We start from the raw sequence: 18,773 nt of genomic DNA, 5'->3' as shown, positions 1-18,773 counted from the left end.
CGAACGAGGGGCATGCGGTACAAGATTGTGGCTCCGGGGTGGGCATTGCCGGTTGGTGTTTAGGTAGTGGAGCTGGTGCGAGGCCACGGCCCGCTAGTGTGGTTGGAGCTAGGCCACGGCCCGCTAGCATTGATGGTACGAGGCCACGTCCCGATGGTGTAGGTGTGTAGAGGTAGATCTGGGTTTGGTTTGGTCAGGATACTCACCCAGCGAAATTATAAATAACTTGTAACTCGCTAGACCTGGCAAGACTGAGAATATTACCCCGGCCAGAAGCTACCTTACAACCGCCTCAAAAGAAATAAATGCTGTACCAATAAAGTTACGTCCTTTAAGCATAAATCTATCAGCAATACATGGTTGCAGTACACAAACAAAACCTTGTCAAACGAGCGTATAATATGATAGCCCACTTATGAGCTACGCTAAGTCAGCAGTCCCACGCTGACCATTCATAGCACATATTTACATACATGCAAATATGTACATAAGACTGTCTCTCCCGATTATGCTGATAAGACAAAATGTGTATGAAGCCGCTTCGCTGCTGGCGTAACCGGCAGTGCAGCTATGCGGTCTTCGCCATAAGAATATATTGAATAAAACATTCAAAAAACAAAAGTCAAACGGAACAGACGAGCGTTTGTATTGAACACCATGAATCTATTGCAACTACCATTGCATGGCGACCGTGACTAAGGTCAAAACAGACCTGGACATGGAAGAACAGCAGCAGCTAGAATAGCATTATAGAAAAAAGTCGCAATTACCATGCTGTTAGAATGCGCAGCAGACGCGCATAAATGTGTGCGTGTACATGTATACAGAAATTCTTAAATCTACTGCCCCATTCAATTGCGCAGTTGTATATAACTTTGTTTTTCTTAACCGATCTTTATGAAATTTTCTACATTATATCTTATGGTACCATAGAATATTTGTGTATTCTGAAAAAGTAAATTGCATTTAAATTGTGGCTTAAATTGGTTGTCAATAAAAGTTGGGTTATTAACTTGATTTATAGCTTTGTGGAGGTAGCGGGGGGGGTGGCGGTAGGTACAAAATGAAAGATACTTGGCATATATATAATATTCTAGAAGCAACATATTATGTTTGGTGACTCTAAATCTTATTATTTACCAAAATTGCCCAAAAAACAGGATATCGATATCGATTTTTATCGATTGCTTTAAAACGGAGTAAGCTATCGATTATGCGAAACAAACTTGATCTGCGCGGGCACTAGGAGCACCTACATCTAAAATTTCAAGTCTCTAGCTCTTATAGGTTCTGAGATCCTTGCGTTCATACATACGGACAGACGGACAGACAGACAGACGGACATGGCTAGATCGACTCGGCTATTGATGCTGACCAAGATTATATATACTTTATGGGGTCGGATATGCTTCCTTCGGCCTGTTACATTTGGATTTTGCACAAATACCCATTTTTAAAGGGTTCACGGTATAAAAACACAGTGAATAGAGTGTGATGAGTGCAAAACGAAGCGGTGTGGTAGAAAGGAGAAGAAAGGGCAGAGTTGTTGAATCTGTTAAACAGTAAAAATGGCATAAGTTGGGACAACCCGGTCAAATTACATGCCGAAGTTAAATACATAAAAAACTTACTTTCAACAAGAAAAAATCAAACACCAGCCACGCACACATCCACCTACCCTGTTATCAAAAATATTGCTAAGCAAAAATTAATCCAACCTTCTTCAAAATTAAAGGAGATTCCGAATCAGACCTGCCCGAACGACTGCGAGGGACCGCTGTTTACACCACTATGCCGATACAACGGTACAGCCAGCACCGTCGCCCCGATGTCTTTTATAATAAATAAAAAAAATATAATCTGCAATTGAGCGACATTAAAGTTGCCCGATTAGCGTCTGGCCTGAAAGTCACACAAACACTAGGCAATAAGTAAGTCGGTGGAAAATTTTGAAAATTTTGCCAAAATGGGCATTGTAGACGTAAAAACTGTAGACTCGACAGCTAACGTAATAAACAAGGTCGAAGTCGATAACACCGATCTAAAACTAATAACAATACTTATTTTTACAATTTTTATTATAATACTAACAGATCCATTATACAAATTGTATAAGTACCATAATGAATGCATTAGGAAGCGAAATCAAAGCTAGGCAAACGACCTGGATGAAATTTTAAATAAAATTACTAGTAATCAGCAACAAAGATTGCTAAAAAATATTATTCAAAAAAAAAAATTAATTAAAAATATATAACTAATTGATTGAAAATTTATAAATGTTTTTCAAAATTTTAATAATTTATTTTAAAATGAAATGGAATAGCAGAACATTAATACCGCATTAATTAAAATAAAAGAAAACTTTGATAAATCATACAAGTGTCTAGGTCAAAATAGGAATATTTCAAACGAGACAATAAGTAGACACGGAGCAATGTTTTAACCAAGCTCGTTCCCTGATACACGACAAAAAAAAGGCAAAAACTCATCATTGGTCGCATGTATCAAAAATTATGCAGAGATTCAAAACAAACCTAAATATCATTAAATCAAAATATTCGCTAGACATAACTGAACCTTCGATTTGAATACTCCAGTTTTAGTCGAGGAAGAAACAAACACAGACTTAGAGACAGTTAGCGAATCTGAAATCGCGAGCGATTCAGATAAACATATAGAAGAAGAAGATCTAGGCGATCTTACGATACCAGCGGTAATCACACTAGGCTAACCATCTAAGTCTGAACCAGAGTCTATTACTGAAGTAAAAACTCTAAATACGGCCATGTCACAAGTAGAATTTCTTAAGCAAGCCTCTTCACTCATTCCTGAGTTTAGTTTAGTGGATTCACTAAAAGGAACACATGAAACTACAGCAATCAGCATAATAAAAACTAGACTCAAAGGCCATGTTCGAAACCTAATCAATAGGGAACAAACAAAAGAGTCCATTATAGACAAACTAAAAAGCGGTATAATAGGCGAATCAGCTAAAGCATTATCCGCTAAATTGTTCAATCTGCAGCAAAAGCAAAAGTCAGCAAGTCAATATATTCAAGAAGTTGAACAGTTGACAAGTGCTTTGCAATAAGGACATATGATTAACGGTGTATCGTAAGAATATGCCGAAAAACTGAGCCTACAATTTGCTGTTAAGTTAATCATAGCAAACAGCCCAATTGTCGAAGTTATGTCTGTAATGAAATCACGAAATTTCAATACAATGAGTGAGATTACAATTGTGTTCGTCCATAGTTGTACAGACGCAGTAGGACACACAAATACAGTCCTATATAACCGAGGGTATAACCGCGGAAACTACCGTGGAAATTACCAAAATAATCGTAATAGATATATTAATAATAATAATTATAATATTGATGGCAACAATAAAAATAAAAAACAGAATGCTTCAGGAAACTCACAACAGCCCTTAGGTTGGTAACTTTGTTATCTTTTATTCCCCTAAAAAGAGATAATAATAATTTTAAATCAACAGAAGCTTTAATATATTTTTAACCCAAGCTTTAGCTTAAACTGTTTTATTATTTTCAGTAATTTTTTTAATTAATTTTTAATTTACTTCAATAATTACTCCTTTTCATTTTTGATTCCCTAAATAAATAGAAGGATTAACTTGGATCAATGCTCTTCTTTTAATAACATGACAAAAAATTGCTCCTTTAATACTAATTTCTTACTTAAATTTGAAAAATTTGTTACTTATTAGAGTAGTTCTTTCATTAATTAGTTAGGTTGAATACTAAGAGCATTAATAATCTATGAATCAATTTGAATAATTTATTTTTTATTTTATTCTTTTTTATCATTTATTTTAACTTTTATATTTAATATTTTTAAGTTATTTCATTTGAACCAATTATTTTCATGATTTATACAAAGAAAAGTTATAAAATTTACTTTATTTATAAAGTTTTTATTTTTAGGTGGATTACCCCCATTTTTAGGATTTTTACCAAAATGAGTTGTAATTCAACAATTAACTTTTTGTAACCAATATTTTCAATTAATCATTTTATTAATATTAACCTTAATCACATTATTTTTTTATTTACGAATTTGTTAGTCAGCATTGATGTTAAGTTATTACGAAAATAACTGAGTTATTAGCACCCAAATCAATAATTTTAGTATAAAATTATACTTGATTTGTACATTTTTTATCAATTTTTGGATTGTTTATAATTTCAGTATTTTTTTCTATATTTTAGGTTAAAGGCTTTAAATTAAATAAAACTCATAGCCTTCAAAGCTGTAAATATAAGAAATAATTTAAGCTTTAGTAATTAATTACTCCTTCAAAATTGCAGTTTGATGTCATTATTGACCATAAGACCAATTAATAATTTTACTAATCAATTGATTAAAAAGAAAATTTCTTATAAATAGATTTACAATCTATCGCCTAACTTCAGCCACTTAATCGCGACAATGATTATTTTCAACAAATCATAAAGATATTGGAACATTATATTTTATTTTCGGTGCTTGAGCAGGAAAAGTTGGAATATCTTTAAGAATTTTAATCCGAGCTGAATTAGGCCATCCTGGAGCTTTAATTGGTGATGATCAAATTTATAATGTAATTGTTACGGCTCATGCTTTTATTATAATTTTTTTTATAGTTATACCAATTTTAATTGGAGGATTTGGTAATTGACTTGTACCTTTAATATTGGTAGCCCCTGATATAGCTTTCCCTCGTATAAACAATATAAGATTTTGACTTTTACCACCTGCATTATCATTACTATTATTTAGAAGAATAGTTGAAAACGGAGCTGGAACAGGATGAACAGCTTACCCTCCATTATCAGCAGGAATATTATCCATTGGATTACTAGTATTTATTATGTGAGCTCATCATATATTTACGGTTGGAATAGACGTAGATACCCGAGCTTATTTGACATCAGCAACTATAATTATTGCTGTACCTACGGGTATACAAATTTTTAGTTGACTTGCTACGCTTCATGGAACGCAAATTTCTTACTCACCTGCCATTTTATGAGCTTTAGAGTTTGTATTTTTATTTACAGTTGGGGGATTAACTGGAGTTGTTCTAGCAAATTCATCTGTTGATATTATTTTACATGACACATTATGTAGTTGCTCACTTTCATTACCTATTGTCATTGTACATTGATACCCTTTATTTACAGGATTAACTATAAATAATAAATGATTAAAAAGTCAATTTATTATTATATTTATTGAGGTAAATTTAACATTTTTCCCTCAACATTTTTTAGGTTTGGCAGGGATACCTCGTCGTTATTCTGATTACCACGATGCTTATACTACATGAAACGTAATGTCAACTATCGGGTCATCAATTTCTTTATTAGGTATTCTTCAATTGAATGATACCAAAAATACTCCTCCCGCTGAACATAGCTATTCTGAACTACTTTTATTAACTAATTAATTTCTAATATGGCAGATTAGTGCAATGGATTTAAGCTCCATATATAAAGAATTTTTTATTTTATTAGAAAATAAATGTCAAAATGAGCGATGTAATTTAGGTCTTCAAGATAGAGCTTCTCCTTCAATAGAACAATTAATTTTTTTCATGATCATGCCTTATTGATTTTAGTAATAAATACCGTTTTAGTAGGGTATCTAATATTTATATTATTCTTTAATAATTATATTAATCGTTTTCTATTGCATGGACAATTAATTTAAAAAAATTTTAACAATTTTACCCGCTATTATTTTATTTATTGCATTTCCATCTTTACGTTTATTATATTTATTAGACGAAATTAATGAACCTTCGGTAACTTTAAAAAGAATTGGTTATCAATGATACTGAAGTTACGAATATTAAGATTTTAATAACGTTGAATATGATTCATATATAATTCCTACAAATGAAATTTCAAATGATGGGTTTCGTTTACTAGATGTAGATAAACGAATTGTTTTAACTATAAATTCTCAAATTCGAATCTTAGTAACAGCAGCTGATGTAATTCATTTATGAACAATTTCAGCTTTAGGAGTAAAAGTTGATGGAACCCCAGGACGTTTAAACCAAACTAATTTTTTTATTAATCGCCCAGGATTATTTTATGGTCAATGTTCAGAAAATTGCGGGGCTAATCATAGTTTTATACCAATTGTAATTGAAAGAGTTTATTAAATAAATTTCTAACAATGTAAATTTTTCATTAGATGACTGAAAGCAAGTACTGGTCTCTTAAACCATCTTATAGTAAATTACCACTTACTTCTAATGAATTAAAAAATTAGTTAAAATTACAACATTAGTATGTCAAAATAAAATTATTAAACTATTAATAATTTTTAATTCCACAAATAGCCCCAATTAAATGATTAACTTTATTTTTTATTTTTTCTATAACTTTTATCTTATTTTGTTCTATAAATTATTACGCCTATATACCTTCTTCCCCTAAATCAAATGAATTAAAAAATATTAATTTAAATTCAATAAATTAAAAATGATAAATTTATTTTCTGTATTCGACCCATCAGCAATTTTCGGTTAATCAGTAAACTGAATAAGAACATTTTTAGGTCTTTTTATAATTCCATCTATTTATTGATTGACACCTTTTCGTTATAATATTTTTTGGAACACAATTTTATCGACTTTACATAAAGAATTTACAACTCTTTTAGGACCTTCAGGCCATAATGGTTCAACTTTCATCTTTATTTCTCTATTTTCTCTTATTCTTTTTAATAATTTTATAGGTTTATTTTCTTATATTTTTACAAGAACAAGTTATTTAACACTTACCCTTTCATTAGCTTTACCTTTATGATTATATTTTAAATTTACGGATTAATTAACCATACTCAGCATATATTTGCGCACCTTGTACCTCAAGGAACCCCAGCAGTTCTTATACCTTTTATAGTTTGTATTGAAACAATTAGAAATGTAATTCGACCTGGAACCTTGGCAGTTCGATGTTGCGTTCGCTTAGCAAACTTCGCTTTGAGAGAGTTTAAGTCAAATTTGAGTGAAGTTTGAGCTGCGTCAGCAATTATACGTGGGATAGTGCTTTGATAGGAACATTGACAGTGGCTTAATATTTAGGGTGGATTGTTTATGTCTACCAAAGGGGGACAGTTTGATCTTCACCAATGTCGATGTTATCACCAGGCTCTTTGCTTACAATATTAGAAATGTTTATACTTGTGCTTATGCTTATGTGCTAAGTCATGTTAAAGGGTGGGTGCGACTATGGGTATGTCACTCCCCCAACCATTAGAAAAGTGCCTGTCCTCAGGTGTTTATGTTTGGATATAGTGTAACATTTTCTTCTTTTACAATTGGTGTATCTCCTATTATTGTAGGTGTTTCTTCTACTTTGGGTTTTTTTATATTTTATAATTAATTTCTTAGGTATGCTTTTGAACTTATATGTCAAATACACTGTTAAACTTATTAATATGATTGCAAATATGGTTATTTTAATTATCTGGAACACACTTTAAATTTTGTATGTCATTTATAATTTGTTTCGTTTGTACAAACGAAAGTGGTTCTAATTTTATAACAATATTTGAGTATAATCTAACATATTGTTTGAATTGAAATTTCATTAATTTGCAGTGAACAATTAAAGATTTTTATTATATTGTTTCCTTCTATTGTTATTTCGTTATTTATACAATTATGATTTAATATAGTTTATATATAGTAGTCATATTTTAGTAATTTTGGGTTAAAAATGCCTAATCTTGGGAGCTGCATTCCCATCTCAATGTCTTCTAAATATTCTTTAAAGTATTGTAAGTTAAATATAAGGATATATAATATCTTTCCTTTTTGTTTCTCTTAATCTAGCTCGTTCATGATTTCTATTCCTTTGTTTATAGCTTCTATTATGTGATTTAATTCGTTAACCTGAACGCTGTTTTCTGCTAAGTTGCTTATTTTTTGTTTAATTTCTGTTTTGTCTTCTTCTTCTAATGTTCCAAATAAGTATTTATATACTGTTCCTACTATGTTAACTAAACCTCTTTTGCTGCTCTTGTCTATTTTTAAGCCGTTTATTTCTCTGTTTAATTTATCTACTAGGTATTCGATTTGTATAGGGTTATTAAATTCTTTACTTTGTTCAACTAAATTGTTAAAAGTTTCTTCGGGTTTTGTTATATTAAGCGTTAATTAGTGGAATTCGTAATCTGTCGGAATGTCTATGGTTCCTGTTTTAAATATGAGATAGCCGTTATGGGCTTTGATAGGATTAATTCCAATGCTTTGTGCATTTATATAGTTTACAGTTATTGAGAGTAATATTATAATAATTAGTTTAAGCTGGTGCTTGTATATTTTGATCGCTGTCTGTTGCAGACCTGTAAATGTTATATTTGCTTTGATTAGTCTTCTTTTTCTTTTTATACCCTTGCAGAGGGTATTATAATTTTATCGTGAAATGTGTAACGCATAGAAGGAGACATCTCCGACCCCATAAAGTCTATATATTCTTAATCAGCAAAATCAGCAAAATCATATTAAGATCGGACCACTATATCATATAGCTGCCATGGGAACGATCGGTCGAAATTTAAGTTTTTGTATAAAAAAAACATTTTGTTTTTCAAGATATCTTGACCAAACTCGGCATTTTTTAGTTTTACTTTACTCCTCATATATGTGCAAAATCCTATTAAGATCGGACCACTATATCATATAGCTGCCATAGGATCGATCGGTCGAAAATTAAGTTTTTGTATGAAAAAACATTTTATTTTTCAAGATATCTTGACCAAACTCGGCATTTATTAGTTTTACTAAGCTTCCCATATATATGCGAAATCCTATTAAGATCGGACCACTATATCATATAGCTGCCATAGGATCGATCGGTCGAAAATTAAGTTTTTGTATGAAAAAACATTTTGTTTTTCAAGATATCTTGACCAAACTCGGCATTTATTAGTTTTACTAAGCTCCTCATATATATGCAAAATGCTATTAAGATCGGACCACTATATCATATAGCTGCCATAGGATCGATCGGTCGAAAATTAAGTTGTATGAAAAAACATTGTGTTTATCAAGATATCTTGACCAAACTCGGCATTTACTATTTTCCCGGTACTTCTTAGATAGGGGCAAAGCACTATGAGCATTATGAAATGGTTGGGTCTGCAAGGCTATTAGATCTTTGGCGTGCCGAATTTCGAACTCGTTGAATTTGGTTTTGTAATGTGTTATTTTCCTGCCTCTGTTTGTTTCCTCAAAATGTTTGTCGTCGATTTGTCTTAGTTCTCCTGTTTTCTTAAACGGGGTTATCGTCTTTGATTTAACTAATGGTGAATGTTTGTATCTAGTGTCAATTTCATAATTTGTTCGTTTTTTGTTGGGGCTATTTATTAGTTTTTCTTTATTAGCTTGAGTGTCATACTCTGGTGTACCTGCGTATATGAATACGTCCGCTGGTGCTCTGTTTCAAATTTTGTACGTTTATTTTCGACGTCCGAGTCGCTGTTAATGATTCTTAATTTTTCGTTAACTGTCTTATGAAATCGTTCTACGTCGGATATACCATTTTTACTAGTGGTTATATTAATATTTACTGCTTCTGATTTTAGCCATAATTGTAAAGCTGTGCACATAAAAGCTGAGTCTTTGTCTGCTTTTATTTCGATGGGTTTACGCATTTGGTTGAACACTTATAATGTAGCTCGTTTAGTTTCTAACCAGTCTCTTCTTTTTATTTCTATTAATGATGCAAATTTTGAATAGATATCAATGCAAGATAAAAATTGTTTATCTCCTACTTTGTAAAAATAAATTACATATTTTTCTCGGATATTAGCGATTTCCGGAGTTATATCGAAAGTTAATTTTTTATCTCTGTGTTCTGTTTTTGCGATTTGCAAATCTCACATTCATTTATTAGATTTTGAATTAAATTTTGATAATCTGGGAAATAGTGTGTTTCTTCGAACCAATTGATAGTTTTTTCAATTCCAATTTTTTACTAGTTTTCATTGCCTTTGTTGAATTATTCGGACTTATTATTTCTAAGAAGGCTTCTTGAAAAATTGGAAAATCTGCTTCGTTGTGGAAGTATAGCACACTTTTCTTTGTGCATAACTATTCTTTTATTAATTCTTTGGCATGCGCGTAAGTCATGTCTTTGTATGTAACTTTTATGTTGGTTTTATGAAAGTAATTCGTTACTTTTGTTTCGTTTTCGGTTCCTTTTTATACCCTTGCAGAGGGTATTATAATTTTGTCGTGAAATGTGTAACGCATAGAAGGAGACATCTCCGACCCCATAAAGTATATATATTCTTAATCAGCGTCAACAGCCGAGTCGATATAGCCTTGTCCGTCTGTCCGTCTGTCTGTTTCTATGCGAACTAGTCCCTCAGTTTTAAAGCTATCTTAATGAAACTTTGCAGAACTCCCTCCTTCTGTTGCACGCAGCACATATGTGAAAACTGGATCGGACCACTATATCATATAGCTGCCATAGGAACGATCGGTCGAAAATTAAGTTTTTGTATAAAAAACATTTTTTTTCAAGATATTTTGACCCAACTTGGCATTTATTAGGTTTACTTTACTCCTCATATATGTGCAAAATCCTATTAAGATCGGACCACTTTATCATATAGCTGCCATGGGAACGATCGGTCGACAATTAAGTTTTTGTATGAAAAAACATTTTTTTTCAAGATATCTTGACCAAACTCGGCATTTTTTAGGTTTACTTTACTCCCCATATATGTGCAAAATCCTATAAAGATCGGACCACTATATCATATAGCTGCCATAGGAACGATCGGTCGAAAATAAAGTTTTGTATGAAAGAACATTTTGTTTTTCAAGATATCTTGACCAAACTCGGCATTTATTAGTTTTACTAAGCTCCTCATATATATGCAAAATGCTATTAAGATCGGACCACTATATCATATAGCTGCCATAGGATCGATCGGTCGAAAATTAAGTTTTTGTATGAAAAAACATTTTGTTTTTCAAGATATCTTGACCAAACTCGGCGTGTATTAGTTTTACTTTACTCTCCATATATGTGCAAAATCCTGTAAAGATCGAACCACTATATCATATAGCTGCCATAGGAACGATCGGTCGAAAATTAAGATTTTGTATGAAAAAACATTTTGTTTTTCAAGATACCTTGACCAAACTCGTTATTTATTAGTTTTACTAAGCTCCTCAATTATATGCAAAATCCTATTAAGATCGGACCACTATATCATATAGCTGCCATAGGATCGATCGGTCGAAAATTATGTTTTTGTATGAAAAAATTTTTTGTTTATCAAGATATCTTGACTAAACTCGGCATTTACTATTTTCCCGGTACTTCTTAGATAGAGGCAAAGCACTATGAGCATTATGAAAAGGTTGGGTCTGCAAGGGTATTAGATCTTTGGCGTGCCGAAGATAGCCCTTCTTTCTCGTTCAAATTCTGTTTGTCGATTATAATAATTAAGAGGTCTTTCTGTGATTTGTAAATGGTTACTGTTGTCTTCTTAAGCACTATGTATGGTTGCTCTTGTGCTAATTGTATCTTCGCCTAAGAAGTTTTCGTTTAATTGAATTCTGGACAGAGCATCTGCCACATAATTTTCTTTTCCTGGGACGTATTTAATTTGGAAATCAAACTCATTTAGCTTGATTTTCCATCTTTGTAATTTCATGCTAGGTTCTTTCATGTTATTTAGCCAGACGAGTGGTCTGTGATCACTAAGGTTTTGAAATTGTCGACCAAAGAGATAGGACCTATAGTATTAAGTGGCCCAAACGATTGCTAATAATTCTTTATAAATCGTCGAATAATTTATCTCATGCTCGTTGAGAGTTCTACTTGCATAGCATATAGGCTTATGCTCTTGCAAAAGGACGGCCCCTATTGCCATATTACTCGAAGTTAGGGTATATTAAAATTAGGTGTTTTAGTACTTTTAGCTTTTCAAACGCTAATTCGTAGTCTTTGTTATTTGTATTGATTTTTGGTCCCTTTTTTTTATTTAAGTGTTAATGGTTTTACTATATTCGCGAAATTTGGTATAAATTTCCTATAGAAACCGCATAATCCTAGAAATGATTTAATTTCTTTTTGGGTTTTTGGAATTGGGAATTTGACAATAGCTTGTATATTGTTGCGATTTGGTTTTATACCCTCAGTTGTGATGAGGTAAACTCGCATTTATCCAACTGTAGTTTTAAGTTAGCTTCTCTAAGCTTCTTAAATACTTTTTGTAGCGACAAAATGTATTCCTCCAATGAAGTGGAAAAAATAATAATGTCGTCTAAGTAGACCAGACAATCCTTAAAAATTAAATCTTCTAAGAGATTGTTCATACAAAGTTGGAACGTTGCAGGTGCCTTCTTAAGACCAAATGGCATGCGAGTGTACTCGTAATGGCCATGTTTAGTCGAAAATGCGGTCTTGGGTATTGAACCAGGATCCATTTGGATTTGGTGGAAGCCTTTAGCTAGATCAATGGGTGTAAAATATTTACATTATCCACGTTTGTCTAATATTTCATCCATGATCGGGATAGGGTATTTATCAATAATAGTTCATTCATTGAGATTGCGGTAATCTATGACTAACCGGAACTTTTGCTTTCCAGATGCATCGTTTTTCTTTGGAACGATTATTACTGGTGAGCTGTAAAGGGATTTGGATTTACGTATGATATTTTGTTTTATCATATCGCATATTTGTTTATTTACTTCCTCATCGTATATTTGAGGATATTTGTATGGACGCTTGTAAATTGGGTCCTCATGTTTTGTTAGAATTTTGTGTTTAATTGTACTAGTGAAAGTCAAATTGTCACCTTCATGGTACTGGATATCACGAAATTCGTGTAAAACTTTTTTTATTTTTTCTTTTTCTTCTGAGTTTAGTTGCTCTAGCCTAAACTCATTGTTTTCTATTAATTCGTTATTAATAGCGAAGGTAAATGGTCTGTCCTCTGTTGAGGGTGGATCTTGTGCGTTCATGTCCTCTTCGACCTCTCAGTCATTATATCTAAAACAAAAGTTAAATTCTCCTGAGGTTACGGATCCTTGTGCATAGTCTATTTTTGCCTGACATGCTTCAAGGTATTCTCTCCCAATCAGAACATCATAATGCTCTGAGAAGTCGTGAATATAGAATTTTTGTTTGCTCGGACAAATTTTGCTTACTCCTTATCATATACTTTTTTTTAATTCAATAACACCATCTATGGTGTGAACCTCTAATGTTTCATTGTAAACTGGAAAATTTAAGCGGTTTGTTTTCATTAGATTTATGGATGAACCTGTGACAATGACACATTTTAGAACTTTGTTCCGAGGCTTGCTGATAAAAATTTTCGGATCTATCCATTTTCATCTGCCCACTGTTACCATCTCTTTGACGTTTAGTCGGTGGGTTTGGCGCATTCATGCGTGAATGGGACTGATTTTTGATTCTGATGGGAACATTGACAGTGGCGTGATATTTAGGGTGAATTGTTTATGTCTACCAAAGGGGGACAGTTTGATCTTGACCAATGTCGACGTTATTACCAGGTTCTTTGTTTACAATATTAGAAATGTTTATACTTGTGTTTATGCTTATGTGCTAAGTTATGGGTGCGACTATGGATATGTCACTATATATATATTAACATATATTAATAAAATAAATGTCTACACATTCAAATCACCCATTTCATTTAGTTGATTACAGACCATGACCATTAACAGGAGCAATTGGTGCTATAACTACTGTTTCAGGAATAATTAAATGAGTTCATCAATATGATACATCATTATTTTTTTTATTAAATATTATTACTATTTTAACTGTTTATCAATGATGACGAGATGTTTTCCGAGAAGGAACTTATCCGGAATTACATACTTATCCTGTAACTATTGGTTAACGATGAGGTATAATTTTATTTATTTTATCAGCAATTTTATTTTTTTTAAGTTTTTTTTGAGCATTATTTCACAGAAGTTAAGCACCAGCAATTGAATTAGGAGCATCATGACCACATGCTAGAATTATTTCTTTTAATCCTTTTCACATTCTTTTAAATATTGCAATTCTATTGACATCAAGGGTTACTGTAACATGAGCTCATCATAGGCTAATGAAAGGAAATCATTCACAAACTACTCAAGGATTATTTTTATACCCTGAACCCATTAAAAATGGGTGTAAGGGTTTATTGTATTTGTGCGAAATCCAAATGTATGTAACAGGCAGAAGAAAGCATGTCCGACCCCATAAAGTATATATATTCTTGATCAGCATCAATAGCCGAGTCGATCTAGCCATGTCCGTCTGTCTGTCCGTCCGTCCGTCCGTCCGTCCGTATGTATGTATGAACGCAAGGATCTTAAAACCTATAAGAGCTGGAGACTTGAAATTTTAGATGGAGGTGGTCCTAGTTCCCGCGAGTTTATTTCCGATAATCGATAACTTACTCCGTTTCCAAGCAATCAATAAAAATCGATATCGATATGCTGTTTTTTGGGCAATTTTGGTAAATAATAAGAGCTAGAGTCGCCAAACTACATATAGCTTCTAAAATAGAATATATATATGTATTTGATGTTGGAAGAAGAGGGTTCAGGGTATCCCCTAGTTGGGAGCTCCCGACTAGAACCTCTTACTTGTTATTAATTTGTTTACTACGACATGTAAATAATCACTTCTTCAAAACCCATCATTTTGGATTCAAAGCAGCGTGATATTGACATTTTGTTGAATTAGTTTGATTATTTTTATACATCACAATCTTTTGAGTAATTATAATAAATTCTTTTATTGTAATAATTTTAGCTTCAATTTCATCTAAAAATACTTTAGTCGATCGAGAAAAAAGATCCCCCTTTGAATGCGCGTTTGATCCTAAATCATCTTTTCGGTTACCATTTTCTTTACGATTTTTTTTAATCACAATTATTTTTTTAATTTCTGATGTTGAAATCGCTTTAATCCTTCCCATAATTATTATTTTTAAATTTTCAAACTTAATAATTTGATCAACAACTTCAATTATTTTCATTTTTATTTTATTAATTGGGTTATATCATGAACGAAATCAAGGTATATTAAACTGATCTTCCTAATAAATAACAGGGTTGTAGTTAATTATAACATTTGATTTGCATTTAAAAAAAAGTATTGATTTTTCAATCTATCTTATATCAATTTATGAATATGAAGCGATTTATTGCATTTCGATCTAATTTTAGGTAATTTTAATCTTTAATTGAAGCCAAATTATAGGCTACTCACTGTTTATGATAGAATTGAGCTTTTACTCCAATTAAGGAAGTATGGTGATCAATTAAAAGCTGCTAACTTTTTTCTTTTAAAGGTTAAATTCCATTTATACTTCTATTTATATACTTAGTTTAAAATAAAACTTTACATTTTCATTGTAAAAATAAAATTTTATTATTTTTATAAATTACTAAAACAAATTTACTATATTTAAAGATTAAATAATCTCCCCAACATCTTCAGTGTTGTACTCTAAATATAAGCTATTTAAATATAAAACTAATAGAAAATTTACTTAAATTAACATTCAAAATACAAATAATATTAAATAAATTTTTAAATTATTATTGTGAATTAAAAATAAAGTTTGAGAATAATTTAATAATTTTTAATATAAATGCTGACACCCATAATTTTCTGATCAACCTTGATCAAATTATAATATATATATATAATTATAAATAATTTAAAAAAAAAAAGTAAACAAATTATATAAGGTACAGGAAAAATTAACCAATTTAACATTCTACCTCCGATAATACTTATAACCAATAAACCTATTATTCCTCGTAATATAACCCAACCTTCATCATTTAATACATTTAAACTTCTACAATTTAAATCTCCAGTTATTAAATAATAAACTAATCGAAATGATTATATCTTTTGGATAAAATCCAGCTAAAAAAGGTATCCCACATAAAGCTAAATTTGATACATTAAAACAAGCTGAAGTTAGGGGTATATGAATTCTTAACCCTCCTATCAAACGAATATCTTGAGAATTGTTTATATTATGAATAATTGCTCCTGCACACATAAATAATAAAGCTTTTAATAAAGCATTAGTAAATAAATAAAATATAGCTAATTTATAAAAACCTATTGATAAAATTCTTATTATTAACCCTAATTGACTTAAAGTAGATAAAGCAATGATTTTTTTTTAAATCAAGTTCAAAATTAGCCCCTAAACCTGCTATAATAATAGTTTAACCTGATAATAAAAGTAAAAACTGTCCTATTCATTAATTTCTCAATAAAATATTAAATCGAATCAATAAATACACTCCTGCAGTTACAAATGTTGAAGAATAGACTAAAGCAGAAACAGGAGTCGGAGCAGCTATCGCAGCAGGCAACCAAGAAGAAAAGGGAATTTGTGCACTTTTAGGTATAGCAGCTAATATTACCAAAGATCCAATTAATATTATTTCGAATTCATTTTGTATAACTTCTAAATACAATACATAATTTCATCTTCCATAATTTAATATTCATGCAATAGCCAACAACAAAGCTACATCCCCAATTCGATTTGATAGTGCTGTTAATATACCAGCATTATAAGATTTAATATTTTGAAAATAAATAACTAAACAATATGAAACTAATCTTAACCCATCTCATTCTAATGAAATTCTTACGAAATTGGGTCTAACAATTAATAATATTATAGATAAAAGAAATATTAAAACTAATATAATAAATCGATTAATATTAACATTATATACTTATATACTTTTTTCTGTAAAAAATCGCTAAAGAATATATTATTAATACAAAAGACATAAATAGTAAACTTGTTCAATCAAACAAAAAAGTCATAGTAATTGATATACAATATAAAGAAACTACTTCTCACTCAATAAAATATACTAAATTATTTAATAAAAAATAAAGTCTTCAAAAATAACATGTTTTTCTAATAGATATTAAATTTAAAAATCTAATTCAACAAATTGACAAATATTTCACGATCTACCATGAGTTACTCATATCACTAACACCACAAATAAGTATTTTTTTTTAACTATTAAAATACAATCACAATAAACATATATCTCTTTTTATAATTAATATATTTAAAGGTAATCAATGTAACAATATTAATAAATACTCACGGATTTTACCTCTTCTAAAAGAATAAACCCCAGAAAAAATTTTTCTATGTTGACTAAATGAATATAAATATAAGGTATAGGCACCTCTAAAAAAGATAACAAAGAAAGTATAATTATAGAGACTCAAGACCAGGAAACAATTCTATTTAATAAAGAAATTTCACCTAATAAATTTTAATGTAGGAGGAGCTGCTATATTTGCTTATCTTAATAAAAATCGTCATAAATCTATAGCTGGTTCAAAATTTAAAAGCCATTTATTAATTAATAAACTTCGTCTCCCTAACCGTTCATAAGATACATTAGCTAAACAAAATAATCCTGAAAAACAAAGTCCATGAGCAATTATTAATCTATAAGATCCACATAAGCCTCAGTAAGCTATAGTTAAAAATTCTGCTAGCACAATTCCTATATGAGCTACTGAAGAATAAGCAATTAAAGCCTTAAAATCAGTTTGACGTTATTGAAATTTGCATAAGTTTTTCGGCAACAACTAATATTTGAATCCTGGTCACACTTAAGTCTTTTGTTTTGCTTTGTGCTTATTCTTATTCTTAAGTATACCATTCTCTGTCGCTTATGAACTACCGAACAATGTAGACGTACAGATGCGTAATAAAAAGAAAAACCTATTAATCCGGTTCCTGTTTAGTTCCACTTTAAGAACATTATATAACCAACAGTAAAGAGACGTAAACATACAAATCTAACTAATACTCCTCCAACTAATCTAATCCCCTAATTTTAATATAATTCCAGCTAAATTTATAGAACCAGAAACAGGAGCTTCAACGTGAGCTTTAGGTAATCACAAATGAGCTAAAAATATTGGTATTTTTACTAAAAAAGCACATACTTAAGTTAAGTACAACAAATCATAATGAAATATAAAATTATTTACTAAATAAAAATTTATTGTACCTATTTTATTTATTAAATAAAAAATACCAATTAATATATAGAAAAAGAAACTAATAAGGTATAAAATAATAAATAAATACCAGCTTGCAATCGTTCAGGCTGATACCCTCAACCTAAAATTAAAAATAAAGTTGGAATTAGAGTTCTTTCAAAAAATAAATAAAATATAAATAAACTTATTCTTCTAAATGTTACAACAAGTAATAATAATAATATAACAATATTGAATAAAAATAATTTCTTATAATTATTATATTTATAAATTCTTTCTCTTGCTATTAATATTAATGAACAAATTCAACTTAATAAAACTAACCCATAAGAAAGTATATCACATCCCAAAAAATAAGAAATATTTATTCAATAATTTATAAAATTATTTATTAATAAAAATAAAAAACTAATAAAAAATAATAAAGCCTGTACTATTCAAAATATATTATTAATAAAACAAAGAGGTAATAAAAAATACTAAACAAAAAAATTAATTTTAACATTATATAATTCTAAAAGATTGAAAATAATTATTCCCATGTGTTCGAATTATTGATACTAAAATAGATAAACCTAAAGCACCTTCACAAACTCTAAAAGTTAAAAATAATAAATAAATAAAAAGCTAAAAAACTTTCAAAATTTACTTAATTTAAGTAATATATTTTTA

This window comes from Drosophila virilis, unplaced genomic scaffold (genome assembly GCF_030788295.1).
Source record: "Drosophila virilis strain 15010-1051.87 unplaced genomic scaffold, Dvir_AGI_RSII-ME tig00001507, whole genome shotgun sequence".
NCBI lineage: Eukaryota > Metazoa > Arthropoda > Insecta > Diptera > Drosophilidae > Drosophila > Drosophila virilis.
This window is presented reverse-complemented; position numbering follows the sequence as displayed.